At 41.7% G+C, this 13,587-nt stretch overlaps 1 protein-coding gene and 1 pseudogene across 2 annotated transcripts in view; both read right to left on the bottom strand.

Annotated features, from left to right (window-relative positions):
* LOC148356460 (dachshund homolog 2-like) overlaps positions 1-13,587 on the bottom strand; it is a 92,151-nt gene that overhangs the window by 65,011 nt on the left and 13,553 nt on the right. The gene's annotated exons all lie outside the window — the stretch shown is intronic.
* Positions 1,683-1,852, bottom strand: LOC148356461 (U2 spliceosomal RNA; annotated as a pseudogene).

Here is a 13,587-nt window from a genome sequence, read left to right as displayed (position 1 = left end):
CAGTAAAACATAGATAAATAATGGAACTTGTTTGGCCAAGTACCAAACTAGCCACGGCCTGGTACCAGTCTGCAGCCCTGTGGTTGCTGACCAGGTATTTCATTTTTACATCTTACTCCTCTACCACGTGTCATTTCAAGAATTCTCTTTTCTAAGTTCCTCCCATTTTTCTCCCCTCGATGACATTCCTGTCCAACTCGGAGGGTGTCATCCTCCTTTTCTGCTGAGTCGGTGCTTCGCACACACCACAGCTGTTGAGAGACGGTGAGGAAAGGAGTTGCAGGGGGGCGGGGGGCTCTTTATTGGATTGTCTGTGTCCTCTATTTGGAAAAGCAAGAAGGAACCAGGGAGGAAGGAGGGAACAAAGGACGAGAAGAATCAGAGGATGGTGCAACAAGAGAGATGAAAAGTCCAATTATTGTGTCGTCAACTTCGGGATGACGACCCCAATTGGAGTGTGTTATAACATGTCCGCACACACACACCGACAAGGTAAAGCCTGGATCCTACAATAAGTCCAGTTTTATGACTCGTGTATAACACCAACAGCTGAATCAATATTAGTTTACACTGGGTCACAGTGGACACACATACACATACACACACAGATGTCTTTCTCACAGCGCTCTCATGAACACACATCGCATCACCCGGGAAATATGATTACAGTTGATTTACAAACTCGCGCTGTTTTTGGGGGGTGGGGAACCGCATTTAAGGCATCACACACACACCCGTGCAAAATCCCAACTCATGCACCAACGTCATAAACTTGATATGTTACAGAAACAAACATATGCACACACTATGATAAAAGTCCTCGAGCTACACTCACATGGATCTAACAAAGTACAAAGTGAAGTCATAAAGCGAGACGCAGTTGTAAAGTTTTACAGTAATAAACTAACCCGGCTGGCGAACAAACACACATATGGACGGCTTTCCAGCTGCCTATGGCGAAAACAAACTACGAAAGCTAGAAAAGCAGAGAACACAAATCGCAAAAATAGAATTCAATGAAGAGATTGTCGGCTTCCGTCTTCTATGACCACCCGTAAGTTGGTCAGAGGTCCTAGAAGGGGAAAGTCGGAGTCAAAAGTTCCGCTCCGGAGGATAAACACAATACACATGGAGTGATATGCCAGGCATCATCCGCGCCAAACAATGTGTCACTCTGCGTCAAAGGATGCACACTGAGAGCTGGAAGAGTAAGAAGACGACAATCGAGGTGGACTGTCCCTTCCGAGACTCCAGCATCAAGGACCCAGCTTAGCTCCCAAAGCCCGAAACTGCTGAGACGGCGTTCGGTTGCTCTGATAGAGTCGGCATTGCTCGTGTGTTAATTACAGCCGACTGACAGTGTCCAGTATTTGGATTTCAGATTACCCTGTATTGTAGTTTTGAGTGGCGGGTCGCTGTAATAAAGTTTTTAACATCACAGAACGAGCTACTTCCTACTTCTGTGTCCATAAACAAATGATCGTTTTCGCGTGACGTTACACGTATCCCCGAATGTAAACAGTAGGGGGGGGGGATTTTGTAAGGTTTATTGTTCTATATTCTTTATTAATCATCCATTATCGGTCAAATCATAATACGCTACAAAGCCAAGGGGCCGAGACACTTGCTCTCAGCCAAGAGGCTGAGTCAAGGTCCTAGCCACAGAGCCCTGCAGCGATCAGTGCGAATGCACCATTCCCGGAGGTACTGCAATACCGGGCTGGTGCGTGGAGTGGACAGAGCAAGCTCTTATTCCATCTCCGGACTGCAAAAACCAAGTCATAAACTATAGCATTGCTGCAGTTACTCAATTAATTCAGAACCACAGGTGACATGACCATAAAGGATGGGTCTACAGGTTTGATGTTGCCACGGGTCTACACTCATCTTGTTAGATTTTCACATGGAAGAGGACTGTGTAAGGCAGGGGTCAGGAACCTTTTTGACTCAAAGAGCCATAAAAGCAAAAAAATATTAATTTTATTTTGGGAAAGAGCCACACCATATATTATGAGACAAATTTACTAAATTGCTAAACCCGCGCCCCAGACAAAAGCTTAGTCTTCAGCACATTTATTTTTGATGATTTGATAAAAATTATGAAAAGAGAATAATGCCAGAGCCCCTGTCCCAAATTCAACAAACATACCACTTTAAACTTGTCTCTTTCTTGCAATGACTCAAGATCGGTTAAACTCCTTTTGACCCTTTTTTTATCATACATATTGGTTTCAAAACCAGATGCAAGCATTTATTTTGTAAAAACGTCACAACATTCTGAGAATAGGGAGCCTTATGTGCTTACCTTTGGCGAGAGATGGGAAGGACTGCTTGTACTTTTTGCATAGCTCCACCCATCCCTCCCACTCACCCAATCAAATGACTAAGTTCTCTTCCGGTGTTTTGGCGTATTTACAGTTCTGTGGATTCATCATAAGGTATCTGAACACTGAACACAGATTACATAGTGAACTTTTATATAAAGGATTCTTTAGCGTTGTACAGCTAAAACGAGTTTTTTTCCCCCCATTTTTTTGTGTGACACCTTGACTGTAAATTGTAGTGAAAAATGTGCCATATATATACTGCGAAGTAATCGTCTACTAGCAAGTTCCGGTTTGGCTTTGCGTGTAACATAATAGGATAGACGACTCAAGTTTTGGACAAAATGGAGACATTTTGCATGCAATCAAATCTGTCTCTGAGCCACAGATACTCGTAGAAAGAGCCATATATGGCTCGCGAGCCATAGGTTCCTGACCCCTGGTGTAAGGTGTCGTTTTTGTAACTATCATTATTTTTTAAGTACAGTTACCTGGTGAGTGAAGGTCAAAACAGAGAACCTCATTTGTATTGCTCTCTTCAGAGATAGTGGGCAAATGCCATAAACCCGAGGTGAACATATTGCGCCATATTCAAGCTGAAAATGCTCAAAAAAAAAACGCCCAAGTGTCCATGAAAGAGTGGCTGAAAATAGTGCAACCTTATCCAGTGATGGAGAGCAGATAGGCTCCGATTTTAACACAATGTGACCCTTGGGTTAGCCCAAGCACCCTAAAACACCTTGCCGTCCCAGGGATCGCCTTATTTGAACCCTAATCCCTACACCACACGAGTCTTGTTTGTATATCAGTGAACATATATTGTCAAAACGTTGGCCGGAACGTTTAACGACAGCCAAACTAGACCTTTGATCGTCATAATTTGACAGACATTTTCAATTATAATTAGGTCAACTTACATACATCCAGCATGGCCGCCACTATTCGGGTTACCTGGATGTTGTTCACGTGATTAGGAACTATCTATTGGGAACATAGGACTAGCATAAGTAGAGCTCAACAGTTACACTTGTTCAGAGGAATCACAGTGAGTGCATTGAATATTCTACATACACAGAACAATTAGTGCCAGGAAAATTGCTCTGAAATTAATAGAAAATAATGTTAGGGTAAGTTAGCAAAATTCCACAGTAGGACTATTGATAGTTAGATTATGGCACAAGCTTCTTAGCTATTAGCATGTAGCTGCACGAGGGCGACAGGGATGCGGAAGAATGTGGCAGGTCGCTTTGTAGGTCACTCCACACAAAGCGCAAGGGAGCGCCAAAAACAGCACAAATAACATCGCCGGTTCCGATCCTCTGTGGCGGAAAACGATGCTCTTAATGTGCGTTTGCAAATCCAAATACAAACTTTCTCATGATGGACGCACGCACGCCGATAACCCGGCGCGCAAAAACAAACGGCTTTAATCACCATGACACACATTCCATCTCTCTTTACAGACTCGCATGGAAAAAAGATCTACAGACATGGCTGAGATTTGTCCAATCCCAGAGGAATGCAAACAACAACAGTGCATGGGCGAAAGAGAATGAGAGAAAAGACCAGAATTGCTAAGAAAGGGAGGAAATTGTTAAGAAAGATGGCCGGAGAAAGAGTGAATTTTCTAGCAGAGAAGAGAAGAAGACTAGTGGGATGAGAGGCAAGTGGTGAATGGTTGCAAGGTGAAGCAGTGGGTGGGATTGATTAATGGGTGATGGCCAAGACCACGACATTCAGTCCAGTCTACTCAATCTCCAAGAATGCTCTAAATGCTGACTCTTTCTTGACAAATTTTCTGGCCTGATAGTCACTTGCGTCCCGAGCAGGTGGGAAACCGTGCTACAGAGTTGTGACAAAGCAAAATGTTCCCTATCGTGTCCTGTTGGCTCAAACAAAGACTCTCACATCACATTAAGTTTGACCCTGTGGAAGTGCAACTAAAGTAAACAGGCCCGTCTCTCGGGAGCCTTCAGGAAATAGATAGCGCTTTATATGGGAAACCAGAACTGCCTTTACATTTGCTTCAGCAGTAATGATGACGCACGAGGAACTGCGCATTTAGCACAAATTTTTGGCAGTGGCGTTCCACAGGGCTCTTGCTTAAGTCCCCCTTTTTTAATCAACACTCACATGTGTTTTATTTCGATTCAGTTTTTTGCTAATTTAGAAACACAGGAATGAAGAGAAAAAAATCATTATCGAAAAAAAAAAAATACGCTCCCATTAGGTGTTTTTTGAGATGTGTTGAATTTTTACAAAAGTGTGATAGTGATCTCAGTCATGTCAAAGGTCCCAAAGAGGAGTAGTATTTTGTTAAATACTTTATTGAACATTAATAGGCAAGTAACACCTAAAATATGAGGGAATATGTAAAAAAATGAATAAATATGTCAACATATAAACTAGCAGTAATTTTCTTCTTTAATAGATTATCCCCACAGTGATGACTTAATGTACCTAGGAACTACAGTTGTTATTTGTATAAAAATGTCACATTTGTGGCAGTAGACGCAAGCAAAGTTAGTGTGAAAGCAATCCAGTCCAATCTCAGGTCTTTCGCAGACTCCAACAGATTTTCTGCCAGAATCACCCTATATTTGGCTTCATCCATCTTCCAGAGCATGAGGCTACCACCACCATGTTTAACAGTGAGGATGGCGTATTCAGGGAGATGTGCAGTGTTACTCTTACGCCAAACATAATGCTTTGCATTTAGCCCAAAAAGTTCAATTTTAATCTCATCTGACCAGAGCACCTTGTTGCACATACTATTTGTGTCTTCCATGTGGCTTCTTGCAAACACCAAAAGGACCTTTTTATGGTATTCTCTCAGAAAGGGCTTTCTTCTGGGCACTCTCCCAAAAGGGCAGATTTATGCAGAGTACAGTTAATAGTAGTCTTAAGCACAGACTATTCACCTCAGTTGTGTATGCCCGCATGTCATGCAATGTGATCCACTCTTGGTTGCTTCTCAGATTAGTTTTCTCTTAGTTTGGGCCGAACGTGCTCCCTCTATTTTGATATAGTTGCTCACTCACATTTGTGGCAGTAGACAAAGTTTGTGTCAAAGCACTGCGGAAGAATTTCACAGCAAAGGAAGTTAAATCGTCGATCAGTGCAAGCACTCTGTTGTTGTCCATAGTAGTCAACTATTTATTCGCCATTTTGTTGCAAGTGTCTGCAGTCTAGGACATTTTCCTCTTGTGAGATTACTAGGAAGTGTTGTGAGCAAAACACTCTTTAATGGAAAAAAAACAACTAGCTTAAATTTGTCTTTGTTCTTCTTTTCCTTCACGAAAAACTGAGAATGACTGAGAAAGACTGAATCGCAGCTACTGCGTTTAATTTGAAGATATACGTAAAATTTGAATGTCCTGAAGGGTATAGATGGATGGTGAAGACCTTATGCCAGAATTCTCATAATCATGAGAAACTTATATCACTTTAACATAGGGATGTCACAAAAAGCATACACTGGTGTTCCACAGGGCTCTTGCTCAAGCCACCTAACGAAGAGTATGTACTAAGTACTTTTGTATTTACATATGTTGATGCAAGTAAATGAACTTCTCCGGGTGGACAATGGCTCTGCTGGAGGACCAAATCACACACAAAAAAAAAAGAAAAATGGAAGATTGAAAATGACACGGCAGGAAAAGTGAGTGTGGGAGCGCCACCAGGTCACAGCCAAGCGGGGGGAGGTTTTTCTTTCTTTCTTTGAAACCAGAAAAAGAAACAGACACCAATGTCATTGTTTTCATTGTCTAATTCCGAGCGCAGGGAGGAGGCGGAGGATTGATGGAGGGATGGGGGAGGAGGCGGCAACATGAGACCTGCGAGGGATTCGCATTCTTGCCTTCACTTCGGACACTCCGTGTGAGTGATTCCATGACACGAATCTGAGTTGTCGGAACAGAACCGGTCCCCGACTTTGTCTAAATTTACTTTACTGGAGGGCACAGAAAAACAAGGTTCACAGACACAAATATGGCTTGCGTCAACAAAGGTTATTTCAGATTATTTTTATGCGGAAGGCCCCGTTTATCCCGCGTTACTTATTTTGTACCGGGCTGTGAAACTTAGGTTTCAAACTCTCACACCAGTGATTCGACTCTCAGCTATACAGTGTCTTTGCAATAGTATACCCCCCCACCCAAAAAAAACCTTTAGACATATTGCCATATTTCATGGTTCAAACTCATAGATTAAAAACTCTAAATACATTCTAAGAATCAACAACATGCAAGATACAATAATGAAAAGATACAAAATATACATTGTGCTAACAAATGAAATATTGAATAGTCAGTGTTGCAAAATGATTGCCCCCCTTTTGCTGCGATCACAAGTCATGGGTATGTCTCCAGAGGTTGTGAACATATTAAGACATAAATACTTGCCCATTCTTCTATACAAAACAGCTCAAGTTACTTAAGGTTTGATGGTGATCATTTGTGCACAGCATTTTACAGATGTTTCCACAAAGGCTCGATAGGATTGAAGTCTGGTCTTCTAACACCTATATAATGTTAGTTTTAAACCATCCCATCGGAGATTTTTCTTTATGTTTATGGTTGTTTTTTATGTTGAAGAGTGAACCTGTGGTCTAATCCAAACAGATTTTCTGCCAGAATTAACTTGTATTTGGCTTCATCCATCTTTCCAGTCCCTGCTGAAAAAAACAACAACTCCAGAGCATGAGGCTACCACCACCATGTTTGACAGTGAGGATGGTGTTTTCAGGGGGATGTGCAGTCTTACGCCAAACATAACGCTTTCTATTTAGCTGCAAAAAAAATTTGGTCTCATCTGACCAGAGCACCTTGTTGCACATACTATCCGTGTCTCCTATGTGGCTACTTGCAAACACCAATTTTTATGGTATTCTCTCAGAAATAGTTTTCTTATGCACAGATTGTTCACATCAACTGTTCATGCTTGCAGGTCATCCAATGTACTCATAAGTCTCTTGGTTGCGTCTCCGATTAGTTTTCTACCTGTTCGGGCCGAAGGTTTAGCTGGATGGCCAGGTCTTGGTAGGCTTGCAGTGGTTTTATGCTCCCTATATTTTGATATAATTGTTCCCAGAGTGCTTTGGGAAATGTGTTAATGTTTCAATCTCTTCTTGTATCCCATTCCTGCTTGGAATTTTCCACAACTATATCCTGGATCTTCTCGATGTGTTCTTTGGTCTTCATAATCTTCTGTTCTTCAGTATTTGCTTTCACAGACCTCTGAGCAGGTGCATTTCAACTAAAACGAATCACTATCGCTTATTTTGTGTCGACATTGAATCAAGTAACTTCTTGAGTCAGTTGCTGAGCTAAAAATACATAAAATTTCAGTTTTTCCGTTGATAGCATAATATAAAATGTTGAAATAATTTGTTTCCACTTCCCGATTGTGTCTCACATGTTTTTCCTTCCTCGGAAATATTTTCAGTTTTTAAGCTTCGAGTTTGAATCCCGAAGTGTAGCAATATCACAAAAAGTTCTTGGGGGCGGGTCAATACTCCCGCTAGGGACTGTCTTATAAGCGAGGAGTTCAAAAACTCTTTTTCTCACGTTGACCCCAGCTACGACGTCTGCCATAATAGCTCGAGCCCGCGCAGGTTTAGGATGAAAAAAATGGTCGTTTTGGAGACGCACGCTCCGGTTTGCTTACACAGACGCTCTTGCTGTCTTGTAAAGTGCAATAAAGCCAAACACACACGCGCACGCACACCGTAAATCTCACAATAATACGTCCTCTGAGTGTAGGTGCGCGCGCGTGTGTGTACGCTCCTGCGCGTCTTTTATAGGAGTTGTAAATTTGGCTGGCGGCATTGTTTTTATCAGCATATTTGCAAGCTGTTTAGCCAACGGTGCAGATGTCACCATTACGACCACGCACGTACACACGTGCTAAACAATATACACATTCGACTCAATGCGTGTGCGGGTTTAATCCTCTAAGCTCACCTGGTTGAGTATTTCAAATTGCTTTGCAAACGCAAGTAAGCTAGCGCGTCTTTTCCCCGTCTTTTTAAGCAGACGTGTATTCGACGTGTGCGCAAGTGGTCTGGCGAAGGTCAGCTTTGGTGTGTGCTGGCATTTACCGTAAATTCCGGGCTATAGAGCGCACCTGATTATAAGCCGCACCCACCTCATTTCAAGAGGGCGGCAGTGGCTCAGGAGGTAGAGCGCTCGTCTTGGGATCAAGAGATCGCAGTTCGAATCCTCCGTGTTACATGTCGAAGTGTCCTTGGGTAAGACACTGAACCCCTAATACCCCCAATAAGCAGGTTAGCGCCTTACATTGCTGCACGGCCGCTATTGAGAAATGTGAAGCACACTTTAAAGCGCTTTGGGAAGTCTTGACTTGAAAAGCGCTATATAAATGCAGATCATTTCATTTCATTTCATTTCAAGAGAACAGATTTTGTACTTACACAAGCCGCACCTGCAAATAAGCCGCATGCGCCCACATTACAACATGTAACACTATCACAAAATTAGCCCAAATCCAGCTTTGAGTCCCGCGATTGTAACTGGATAAAAAGTACACAGTCCTATGACCACAGCCGGCAAAATGAACAGAAAATGATACCGGTATTTAAGGTTTGATGCAGACCTGCAGAGTCCAGGTACCCGTTGAAACTAATCCAAGGAAAAAAAGCCTATATTTCCAAAAGTAAGGGTGGGAAAAATATATATCCACTATTGTCCGCCGCGACAACAGGTCTCACTCACCTTTACCCCACTTCCCGTCAGCCCACGTTTGCTCCGCCCCTCTTTTTTAACTCGCAAAACATATCAGAATAAGTGTCTCAAATAAATGCATTACAAAAATATACAGGTGCAAATACATATTATACATCGGTTACACATATTTACAAAGAAAGACGGTACACCGAGAGAGCTTTCAAAGCTTTAATTATAATATTATAACTTTCATCCCAAACCGTGCCTGTGAAGGGTAGCAAAACGCTACTAACAACACGCTCGCACCACAGTATACGAGTCTGTTAAAAAAACATTCTGTACTTGTAGAAAGCACGGTAAACGGTCCTCATCTTCCTCCTTATAACTGACGTCATCAAAGTCGTCTTCCCTAGTATGGGAAAGAGACTTTGTCATATAGACGCCGTCCCACGCTCCCTTATTCAAACACACACTGGTAACTCGCTCGCAAAGTGAAGTTTACGTGCAGTACCTCTGTTTCCTTCTTTATCGGACTGCTCGTTTGCTATTAGCTTGAAAGCTACGTCTGTGCCATTCTTCTTGCAATTTGCATGATGAGGATATGTCTACGCCAATTTAATTTGTGCACAAGCTAAGAAGTTGCAGTCTTCCTCGGTGCATATATTCCACCGGTCTAAATCTTACCTTTTGTACTCGATCGCTGCTGGCGGCTGTTAGAAAAATTACATAAACTGGCCGCATCACTGAATAAGCCGCAGGGTTGAAGGTTTGGGAAAAAAGTAGCGGCTTATAGATTATATTCATATTGAGATGACTCACTCTATTTGAAAAACGTGTCTGGTGACGATAGTCGACAACGGAATTGATTGGTGACAATTTCCAATATTGATTTTCTAAAATTCCATTGTCGACGACAGACGCTGACCTACTTACGAACGTTCCGGACGATTGTTTGTAAGTAGAATTTGTTCGTAAGTTGCTTCAGTGCTATATTTTGTATGTTTAAGGTTTATAGAAGTATGTTTAAGGCTTGTAGAAGTAACCTGTATTGATTTGTACTAAAACAATTTAATTTCATTAAATAATATTCTTTGTAAAGATAAATAAAGTTTAACTTACTTTTGGAAGATGGGCTTCAACAGTTAGGTGACTTCCTCCTCTGTGGTAAAAAGTGGGCGAAAAAAAGCAATCCAACCATTTTCTCTACCCCACAAAGTGGTGTTTCTACATGCGAAGGTTTCAGGTTACAAAGTACCTGAACGGGAAAATATCGGCTCGAGTTACGAATACTGCCTCTATTTAGGAAGACCAAAATACAGTAGACACCTCCCCACTTACAAATGAGATATGTTCCGGACGATCGTTCGTAAGTTGAATTTGTTTGTAAGTTGCTTAAGTGCTATATTTGAAATGGAATGTATGTTTAAGGTGCCTATAAGTATGTTTAAGGCTTGTTTAAGTAACCTTTATTGTTTTGTACCAAAAAATAAACATGTTATAAAATAATATTCTCTATAAAGTTAAATAAAGATAAGTTTAACTTACTTTTGGAAGATGAGCTTCAGGAGGTCCTCCGCGATCCAACCATTTTCTCAACCCCATCAAACTTCCTTATTCCACTTTCATTTCAAAAGAAACAGTTCGGCTCTTCTTTACACTTTACACCAACCATATCGAATGGAAGCAAGAGATATTAAACAATGAAAATGTCAAAGTTCTTGAGATACAGTATAGGATGTTTACACGAAAACTAGGAAGAGGAAGCGGATTTATTATCGATGATTGCAGCCTTAATGCTAAAGTCATCTTTGAAGCTTTGTGGCTGCAAAGAAAGTTTATGATTCGATCATTACCAAACTGTGTACACAAATAAAGTTTGAGGGCCTCTCCGAGCACCTGATCTCCACCTCGTCTGAGTCGACACTTTACGTTTGTTTGTTGTTGTTTGTTTTCGCCTCGTCTTTGCACTCTTTCTTCATTTGCTCGCCGCGGCACTCTGGTCTTTGAAGCCCCCCTCGTCCCCCTTTTAGCCCTAGCGGCCCCAGCCAATTACGCTCTGTTTGTCCAAGCGTTTTCAATAAAAAGCCTCCCTCCCACCATCCCTTCGCCCTGCGTCCACCCCCCGGCCGCTTCCGTCCACTCCAGCCGTCCTCGGCCGCTCTCCTTTTTCATTTTTAATTAACTTCTTTTGTAAGTTGAAAGCGAACCGCCCCCGAAACCCCCCACACACAAACACCTACGCGCTCCTTCGACACAGTGCACACACATGTAAGTGGAGGTTAAACTGCCTATTTACATTTCAGTTACGGGCAGATAGCAAATAAATGATTAATGAGGCAGCAAATTAGTCGTACGGCGGCGGTAATTTTAGCCTAGCTTCATTTAGCGTTTAGTCTGCTTACCGGCGACCATCTTATCTTAATTGTTCTAAATATATAGTTTCGCTCTGAGAAATAAATTCATTCTGTCATTTTGTAATACAGTGGGATATGAACAAGGTAGATATATAATTTGTCATATATTAAAAATGGACAATTGTAAAGTTTGGTAAAAGGGACAGAGTGTATTATTTAGAACTGGGGTGTCAAACATGCTGCCTGTGGGCCAGATCATGCCCACAAAGGCATTGAATCCGGGCTGTGAGACAACGCTAAGAGAAGTGCAAGAGAAAAAGGAGCTGCAGTTTTAAATTAGTCCACTTGATGTTGCCGAACCCGCCGCCCCCAAAGACACACTAGCAATATTTCTTTCTCTCCATCTCTGTCTTTCTCTTTCCTTCCTCTATTCCTTTCTTTATCTTCCTCTTAATTAACTCCCACTCTTTTTCTTTCTTTTTGCCTTCTCAATCACTTTCTCTCTCTCTCTCTGTCTTTCTCACACTCTCTTTCCCTTTTTCTTTTTTACTCTTTTTTTGTTATTCTTTCTGAATATTTCATTCTTTCTCTCCCTTTCTCTTCTTTTTTTCTATAAGGCTTTTTTTTATCACTTTCTCTGTTTTGTTGTTCTCTCTTTTTATCTCTTTCAATTTGCTCATTCTTTTTCTAACACTCTTTCTTTATTTCTCTTGTCTCATTCTTCCTCTCTTAATTCCTTTCTCTCCCTTTCTTTCTCTGTTTTTCCATCACTCATTCTTTTTAAATCCCATCTCTCTTTCCACCCCCCTGTCTCTCTCTTCTCCCTCTCTCTTTCATCCTCTATTTCACTCTAATGTATAAGTCCTGCATCCCTGAAGACTACTTTCTAGCATGTGGTCCCCGAGCTAAAAGGAGTTGTTCACCCCTGATTTAGAGCCTCCTGGTGGTAAAAATTTTCGATAAACATTAATTAAAAAAGAAAATTATTTTGAAAGTACATGTAAAAATGCCTTTTAAAATACTTTTGGATCAAGAAATTTGTATTTATAAACATGACTTGACTTAACATATCATGAGGCTCACCTACAGGGAGCTGGGACGATTATCTATCGTCAATTTTTATACTCCTGTCTTCCTGTCACCGGTTGTCAGTCCGTCTGTGAAACTCAGCTCAAGCTAGGCAAGCCCTTTCGACCCGGAGTCTCTCCTGTCCTGATTCCTGTTTGATTCCCTGCTCCGACCCCTTTTCTGAACTTGACGACGTTCTTGCTCCCCCGTCCCGGCCATCGATCTGTTTTTCCCCGCTCTCGACACTGCCTTCGCTCGCCACATAAATACCACCTCCGTGTCTGAGTAACCTGCTCCCCACGATCAAAGATCTACGGATCGTGTATACTACCCTTTCCCTTCTTCCTAATAAAACCAAGAGAAACGTACACAAGTGGGTCCTGTCTTCGTTCTGGTCCTGACAGAAAGCAAGAAAATCAGAAAATGGGCTTCGGTCAGGCTTGATTTTTGAGGCCCTATCTCACCTCTGATTGAAAGTAATCAACCTAAGATGAAAACGTGCTTTTGTAAAAAGGTCGGTAAGTATCCTTAATAAACACTGATGAAAGAACACTGCGCATGAATGGCATTTTCAACCGTCTTTGACTTTCCTGGCACCAACTGATGAATGGATGACACCGATAAGTCAAAGATGAAGAAATCAAGTGAACGTTCGAATAAAAAGTTCAAAACTAAACGGACACATCCACGTTGTTCACTTTTGAGGGGAAAATTACAGTAAGCGCGATGACAAGCTAGCGCTCAGGTAATAAACGTGTGTCTTCATCAAGGACACGTTTGTCTCCGTGTTGTCGCCCACCGTCTTGGTTGAAAAACAAAAGAAACTGCAAAAATAAATGAAGGAGGCAGTCAAATGATGCAGCGCCCATGAACGTCTCAGTCAGTTTAACCACTGTTATTATTCTAATCATAATGACATGTTTTTTAAATGGATTATTATACATTTTCATCTGGAGGGGGCTTCTTGATGGGCGGACAAGCTCAAAAACATACGCACACTGCGCAAAAAAAAATAAGGAGACATTAAGTTCATCAGAACGCACACACACACTTCTGTCTTGTGTCCACATGCTAATTAAAGTCTGTGTTAATGACACGCTGTCTACGAGTGAGGACACACACAAACGAACAAACTCATTTTTAATTGATTTCAGG

Source organism: Urocampus carinirostris, chromosome 11, assembly GCF_059441175.1.
Source record: "Urocampus carinirostris isolate Australia breed hairy pipefish chromosome 11, RoL_Ucar_1.0, whole genome shotgun sequence".
NCBI classification, from domain to species: Eukaryota; Metazoa; Chordata; class Actinopteri; order Syngnathiformes; family Syngnathidae; genus Urocampus; species Urocampus carinirostris.
The sequence above is the reverse complement of the archived record's forward strand: the minus strand, read 5'-3'. Positions and strand labels throughout refer to the sequence as shown.